Source organism: Acomys russatus, chromosome 1, assembly GCF_903995435.1.
Source record: "Acomys russatus chromosome 1, mAcoRus1.1, whole genome shotgun sequence".
Classification (NCBI taxonomy): Eukaryota; Metazoa; Chordata; class Mammalia; order Rodentia; family Muridae; genus Acomys; species Acomys russatus.
Window position 1 is genome coordinate 35,888,084 of NC_067137.1, and position 8,371 is coordinate 35,896,454.

An 8,371-nucleotide genomic window follows, 5' to 3' on the forward strand; every position below is an offset into this window, starting at 1 on the left:
CTCCATTGGAATAGAGCGTGTGTGCCATATTGTATCCTAAGTCAAAGAATGTGACATGAGGGACAGCACAGAGCTTCCTGCATCTTGTATTTTTGATTAAGCCATTTCAGGATTGACTAGAGTTTCATATCCTTGATGAGAAGCCCTGTGGAAAATTACCCAACCCTATTCTAGGAGCCAAGGTCAAGATACCCTAGCTAGCTTATCTTTGCTTCTGTTAAACTGCTTGCTTGCACTTCCCACATGCCTCTCTACCCCTATCTCCTCCACTCCCAACCCACCCCCGTTCTCCACCGCTGCTACTGCAAAGCAAGACACTAGAATGTTGTTTTTGTTTTAAAAACCCCGTGCTCTGGATACTTGGTGCTGCATTTGGGTTCCCAAATACTTGAATGCAGCTCCACCAGTTGGAATAAAAACTTTCAGTTGGCTATAAGCTGTGTTTGAGTGGTTATCTCTAGTGTGTTCCCCACTATAGGTGAAAGGTTTTTGCTGACAGGAAGTGCCACTCTCTTCCTATTCTCCAACATGGCAGGAGATCGGGGTGAGAAGGAGAACCCCATGAGAGACCTTCATACCCACAAGCCCTGCCTAAGTATCTGTCACAGGGAGAGTAGAGACATAGTTACCTTGGCAGCCAAGTGGAGAAATTCAAATGCCAGACTTTGATTATCATCAGGTCCTTTGGCATGGGAAGCAATGAAAACATTACCATTCACCATACAGTCCATCCTGGAGAAAGGTCTGCAGAAGTATGATTTACAAAAAAATTAATAATACAAACAAAGACTTTCAATTGGCTATAACCTGCATCTGAGTGGTTATCTCAGATACTGGAAACTTTGATTTGGGGATTCAAGAACACATTGATCTGGGCACCAAATATGGCCTGAGCGTCGGGTCTCAACTCCTATGTAGTTCTGGGTAGGCCAGGTTTCAGCATCTCAGACAAGAAGCATAGAGCAGGCTGCATTGGGGTCAAGCACAGATTCAACAAAGAGGAGGCGCTGGTCCAGCAGACCAGTGATGGGATTTATCCTTCCTGGCAATTAAACATCCAAAAGGCCAATAAAATTTTCTCAGAAATGCAAACAAAAACCAAAAAACAAATAAACAAACAAAAAACAGAAAGTAAGTGCAGACAAGAAGCAGCAGAAAAGAAATAGTGAGAGCAGAGGCAGCTGGGTCATGGTTTCTGAAAGGAAAGACGGGAGGCGGCATCCAGTGCAGGAAAACCCCCAAGCTACTCTATGAAAAAGAACAAAACGCAGGAGACTAAGGGGCTAGGGAAGGGGACTTGGGAATAACAGACTCTCTGTTTCCGCCCTGCCTGGGGGCTTGTGTCCAAAGACAATGTCATAGGTGCTTCCTGTCTCCTAACCCAGGATGGAATGAGAGTAGGGGGCGAGGTTCCCTTGTGGGAATGCACTTTAAGCTTTACCTCATCTGACACCAAGGGGATGCCAGCCCTATCGCTCTGCTAGACTCAATAGCTTCTTGTTTTTGCTTCTATAGAATTGAGTGTAAGAGTTAAGCTGGATGCCTTATGTAAGAGAAAGGGGCCCCCTAAGACTATATAATGCAAATGGGCATTCCATACATAGCCACTTCCTCCCTCCAGGAAGCTGGGCCCCTGAAGTACAGAAAGAGCTAAGCAAAGCAGCCAGCAGCCCTCCAATTTGAATCACGCTGCTGCCACAAATGTAAAATGACTTCATTTTCCTCTGCCAGATCCCCTGGGGATTGCAGGCTTGTTTATGCCTCTGTGAAATGAAGCTCAGCCCAGCCCTAGTGCAGGAAAACACTTCTATAGGCAGGAGGCTGCTGGAGCCAGAACATGGCAGGATCCATTCATCCTTCTCCCAGGCAGCTCATCCTCTCCGAACAAGGGAACCTCAGTCCCCAGTGGTCGGGCTTGGCAGCAGAGAGGAGCTGGCTCAGATGCCAGCATTCAGATATAAAACTGGATGCTGTCGACCCACGGAGATCACCTTTCTTTTCTGGGGACTTCTGCTTCCAATGAATCTCTGATCGAGTATGATGGGGTTTATAAACAACGAGGTGGAATGATACACAGACACATATACACGCATGCATATGCACGCATGCGCAGGCGCACACACACACACACACACACACACACACACACACACACACACACACACAAGTAGTCTTGCATCTTGGTTCACTGGCTGTGTTCTACCTTAAGGTTGTATTAGTCATTTTCCTCACTGCTGTGATCAAACGCCTGTCAAAATCAACTCAACAATGCTAGGAGTTTATTTGGGTTTGCGTTTGAGGGTCCAATGCAGCATGGTGGGGAAGTCACAGGAACAGGGGCTGGAAGGACAGCAGGTCAACACTGCACCCACAGGCAGGAAGCCGGGGGAGATGAATACTAGTGCTCATTTTACCTTTGTATGCAGCCTGGGATCCCAGCCCAGGACATGATGCACAGATGCACTGTGGTGGTTTGAATGAGATATCCTCCTTAGGTCTCTGGCAATGGAACACCCAGTCCCTAGCTGGAAGCTGTTTGGAGAGGATTCGAATCTGTGCAGAAAGGTGTCACTGGCTGCAGACTTTGAGAGTTTAGAGACCCGTGTCATGTCAAGCTCTCTGCCTCTGTTTTGTGTTTGCAGTTCAAGCCGGGAGCCCTCAGTCTCCTGCTCCACGCCTGCGCTCTGCTATCATGAAATCACACCCTCTGGAACTGTCAACCCAGACAAACTCTTCTATAAGTTGTCCTGGCCATGGTGCTTTGTCACAACCATAGAAAAGTAACTAATATTCATACCCAAAGGATGTTTCTATAGTGTTTCAAAATCCAGCCATGTTGACAATAAAGACAATAAATCCTTTATCCCTAGAGACAAACACTAACTATGTATTTATTAGCAACCAGCCGTGGTTTAATAGAGAAAAAGAGCAAGATGGCTCCTGAGCTTTCAGTAAGCCTTAGGGAGACTTGACATTATAGCCTTAGAACCAAATCCTGCCTGCCTGGTCTGTCTTCTGTTTCTTTATCTACCACGGGCCATCACAGATCAGGGTTGCGCCTCCAAGCAGCCTTGAAGAGTGGCTTATGACAATGGCCACTGTAAGTGACATTGAGCCCATATTTCCCTGGAAGCATCCTTAAGGGGTGAACTGAAGGCAGTAAATATGAGCTATAGAAATCAGAGCCAGGCTGAGAAAATTAAGTGGCTTGCACTCCTCGAAGCTAATTAAGCCAAGTTTGACACAGTGAATGCTCCAAAACAGAAATAAAGACACTGTAAGTGGGGAAGGTACCTTATACAGAGAAACAATTGTTTTGATACTCTCAGCTATGCAATCAAAATACCCTCTCCAAAACCCTTGTAAATAAACCTGTGTTCGTTTTCTACCTAAAGACTTAACAATGAAGCATAGTAAAAGCACTGGGTGATTTTGGGGACTATCCGATGGGCTGTGCAAGAGGAATGGCAGTTTCCCCTTATTCATTTACCTACATGTAAACTAAACTGTTTCTCAGCAGAGACTCAACTAGAGACAGTTTTAGAGGTGGCCAAGAGAATTTATTTCATCGGACTTATTATAAAAAGCCAAGGTCCTTCTGTCCCTAGATTTCTGTGCATCAGTTTGTACTAACTATAATGAGACTAGGTTAATGGCCTACATTTGCTTGGTAGCATGCAGCTGGTGGGGGGTGTATTTCTTAATCTTTGTGCAAGACATTAAGTACAAAGAATGCATTTGCATAGATAAAAAAGTACCTGGTCTGTGTGTTCCAAGTCCATGAATGACTGAATGTCCCTCTAAGGAGATGCAACAGGAAGGACATTTGTGATCCAAACCTGTGTAGAGCATGTTCAGACATATGTGGGAGAAATGAGGGGTGAGAGCAAAGGAGTCCCAGAGAGGAGCTGGGGTTAGAGCCTGGGAAACCTGGACTTCATGCTTGGCATTTTCCCTCTGGTAGATGTGCCCTGGGACAGAGCAAACTTGGTGCCTGTTGTATCCTCGTTTGTAGAAGGTTTGTGATTCAGAGAAATAAAGCCACTTTCCAAAGTTCACACAAGACGTGTGATTCCAGTTTCCCAGCCTATACCTTCGTAGGCCTTATCTCTGCCACATAGGGTTCCCCAGCTAAATGATATGTGGAGTGCACCCCTCTGTCTCCCAATCTCTCTTGTAGGAAGCTAAGGGTGAAAGTTTTCAGCGGCTGGGTAATTCCACAGAAAGACAGAAAGAATAAAATGTTGACTAAGCCTCATTCAAAACACAGAGAACTTAGGTGTCAACCCATACATGGTAAAAGGTGATTAATAGACCGTTCACTAATCAAAATGTCGAATAACATGCTGCATATCATCCATTTATCCACATGTAAACTAACATGGGGTGGGTGGGGAAGATAGGAACTAAATGAAGAGAAATAAAGCTATCGAACCTTAGGCCTTTCTTTTAAAATACTTAATTTCCCCAAGGCATTGGGGAAACTGATATAAATACTAAGTATGTTATCAACTATTTGAATCTATGCAATTGTTCATTGACAGTAGGAACAGATCTAGGAGGATTTTAGCGTTGCTTTTGTTTAATCTGATGCTGGGCATTTACTAGTAAAATTCACATCCCAGCTCCCTTGGGGTACCACGGATAACCCTGCAAGCCACCTCTTCAACAGATAAGAGAAGGAAGCTCGCTGAAGCTAAGTGACTTCTCCAGGATTAAATGGCTGTCTGCTCCCTAACTTCTATCTCTCTCGTGTCTATGTGACACTATGTGACAGTTGGCCTTTATCAAAGACTTTAATGAATACATAAATTCCAACTCATAAAAACCCAGCCTTATACTAAGGAAATAATTATTCTTGTCTTTATACATAGTTGAAGCATCATCTGCCAGACAGCACCACTGGAAAGCAAGGTCAAGGTTGGCTGGGAAGGGGGCTGCTCTTTTCATTGAAACTGTGCCATCAGTGGGGCCTAATAACTCCAAGTCTTCTCAGTGTCCGTGGAAAACAAGATGGGGATGCCAGCAGATGTGTTTCACCGGTGCTCTAAGTATGTTGAGAAATTCTCCTAATTCATAAAAAGAGTGTGCAGCTGCTAGACACCAATTCTTGATGGGTGACCAGGATCATTGTAGTAATGGAAACCCAATTAATGTCATCAAGAGATATTCACAGTTAGGGTACAAACAGTGACAAAGCCATATATATATGCTATGGAATGGTTGGATCTGGGGGAAGCTCTTAAATTACACAACTAAAAACCAGAGCAAGGAGAGCCTAAGTCTATGAAAAGACAGAGAAGTGTTAGAGGGAGATGTAGGGCCTAGATCTTTATGAAGCTGGCTGTCACTTTGAGATCAATATTTATTGGCTCTGATCTAAATTTTTAAAACTCACTAAGATTTCAGGTAGTATGCTAACAAGCACAAGACCACAGGAAGGCCACATCAGTGGCAGAGCAAGAAGCAACCCAACATAACCAACATCAGCTCTCAGACCCAGGAAGAAGGAGGGAGAAGGGATAAATAACACCACAGTTGCTTGATAAAGCCTCAAGGACTCAGAATATCTTAAATTTACCTAAAGTTATACACAGAGCATGTAAGTGTATGTACACACACACACAAAAAAACCCCAAACACACACACACACACACACACACACACACACACACACACACACACACACACACACACACATCTATACATATGTACAAATGGAAGTTAAGCTTTGGAGGATGATCAATGCCTCCTATAAGAACCATAGAATAACAAAAACAAAAAAACAAACAAAAAAGCCCCTCAGTATCAGGCATAAGAAGCCTCCTTTAGAATGGTCCAAGTGACACCCCAAACAACAGAGATCATAAGTCACAGCTTTTACTTATCTCTCAGGGGTTGAGGGTGGGCCCTTATTGCTGAAGTCACTGTACACTTAGGACATAGAATTCAGATTATTCCAGATGAATTTGACCTAAAATACTCTTTTCTGTGATCCAACTTCCATGATTCCTGAAAATACTATGCAAGCTACCAAGGAGAAAAGCAATCAAAGAGCACTTCCCAGAAATACCTATGAACAGCATAGAAAGTTACACATAGAGCTACAATAAGTGCACTCACATTTCTGCGGCAACCAAGAGCTGTTTAATTAGACCTAACGTCTATGCAACAGGAGGGAAATCACGCCTGGTACTAGGACTAGAGATGTCACAGACCTCAGAAAAGAATCTATTACCACTACTTTGCTAGACTACCAAAATTCCTTATTACAATCTAAATTTTATCCTGTACCTACTGATAAGTGGAGATGCTATCCCTCATGAAGAAAAAAACAGCTTCTCTTTATTGCAAATGGAGATCATCACAGAAAATCACAACTGGTCGTAATGCAGAGATAAACAGATTGCGGGGAGATCAGCTCCAGTAGAAATGCCTACATCATAGCTCCTGCATCTATGGTTAAGGGAACATCACAGAATAGGGGAAAGAAAGATTTGTAAGAGCCCAGAATTCCAGGAAATCTGCTGTGAAACAGTTTGGCTGCATAAACAAGACAGGAACAATGGCAATATTGATGGACAGGCCAACATTGAAGGGGTTATATTTCAATAAGCCCAAACCCTAGACAAAGAAATATAGACAACTAAGGTTTCTGGGAGTAGAATAATTAGCCTCTCTCAGGTATGATCCCCCTTATTAGCTGAGGAGTAAGTGGTCAGTCTTAAAACCATATATATACCACGAACAAAAATATACTCAGTAGTTTGTGTTTATATATATATATTTTTTTTTTCTACACACACACAGAGAGAGACAGAGACAGAGACAGAGACAGACAGACACAGAGAGGAAATTCTATATCAGTTAAAATAATTTTAAAAGAAAGAAACAAAGAAGGAAAGAAAGGCTGAGTGAATGATGGCTCCATTTTGCCTGAGAAAGACAGCCCTCAGATCCTCCATTTTGCCTGATGTAGACAGCCTCCAGATCCTCCATGAAAATTATATATTAGCTCTGCTGTATAGGATAAAGGAGACACACTCAACCACCAAGATATTAAGCCTGGGTCTGAACCCAGACTTTTCAGTCTCTGAGTCCCAGACGCAGTTGAGCAGGGCATGGGTGTACTGATAGACACTGGGGTCTACTGAGGAGCCCCAGCCCTTTACTATGCAGTCCTGCTATATTCTTTACTGTCTCTTATAGGTGCAAGCCCCCACTGTGGACTCAGTACAGTGGGCTCAGAGCATCTGTCTTCTCAGAGAAATGAGGTCATCTGCCACCACACTCACAACAGGCCACACACTTGGATGTGATTTGGTCCACTTTATAAGTCACAGGATTGAAGGACACAACAACTTGAGAGTCAGCCTATGGAGGGCAATAGAAATGATTCTTGTGTGCTGGTCACTCAGAGCTATTAACTGCCCTCAGTAAGCGATGATTTCATTATTACTCCTGTCTCAAGGAAGGGGATGGATGAGCTGACCTCTCTGGCTCCTCCACTCAAGGGCCCCGGGGGTTGTCTGCGTCGGGTTGAGGAGGTAGAGATGGAGCCATACGTCTCCTCTGGGGTGATTTGTTTTGTGTATCTTTCAAGACTCGTGGAACAGATTGTTAGAACAGATTTTTTTATTTTCCTTTTTGTTATGTTTTAATACTATAGTGTACGCAATGGCATAGAAAGAACTGTTTGAAATCTGCTATATTCTTTCTTATTTTAAACTTCCTCCCATCAACACGTCTATACATATGGTGTTTGAAGACACTGACATAAGAAAGCAGGCAGCGTCAACCTGCAGGAAGGAGACCTCCCAAAAAGTGTGGTCCAATCTCTTTCCCTGTACACTCCCGTCACTAGGATAAGTGGATGAGAAAGCACTAATCATCATGCACATCACTTACATCAGAAGTCAAAGTTCCCTTTCAGGAACGACAGGAATTCTAAAAAAATCCTGTTCCTCGACTGTCACCAATATTCCAACACCATACCCTGAACTTAGGAAAACGAGCTATAATATGACTATTGATATGTGTGGACTCTTGACCTTGAGTCTCCCAGTCAATTCTATCATGTTCTGTGTCTACCTACTTGGGAAACAATTTTCTGAAAGAACTGTAAACACATCTCTGCCCTAAATAAGAACACAGGCTTGTGGCAAATAAACAACCAGCAGAATGAAGGTTGGGACCCATGTAGACACCTGTTTTCCTCTTGGTTCCTGTTGTGCTGCTGTAACAGAATATCCAAGGCTAGATAGCTATAATGAATATACATGTATCTACTCACCATCCTGAAATCAGTGCAGTCCAAAATCAAAGGTCTGGAACTTGCCCATTGTCTTCTTGCCATGCCATTCCAGTGCAG

General features: G+C 43.4%; 1 pseudogene; it reads left to right on the forward strand.

Annotated features, from left to right (window-relative positions):
* Positions 1–528: 528 nt before the first annotated feature.
* Positions 529–1,053, forward strand: LOC127195886 (60S ribosomal protein L11-like; annotated as a pseudogene).
* Positions 1,054–8,371: the final 7,318 nt, after the last annotated feature.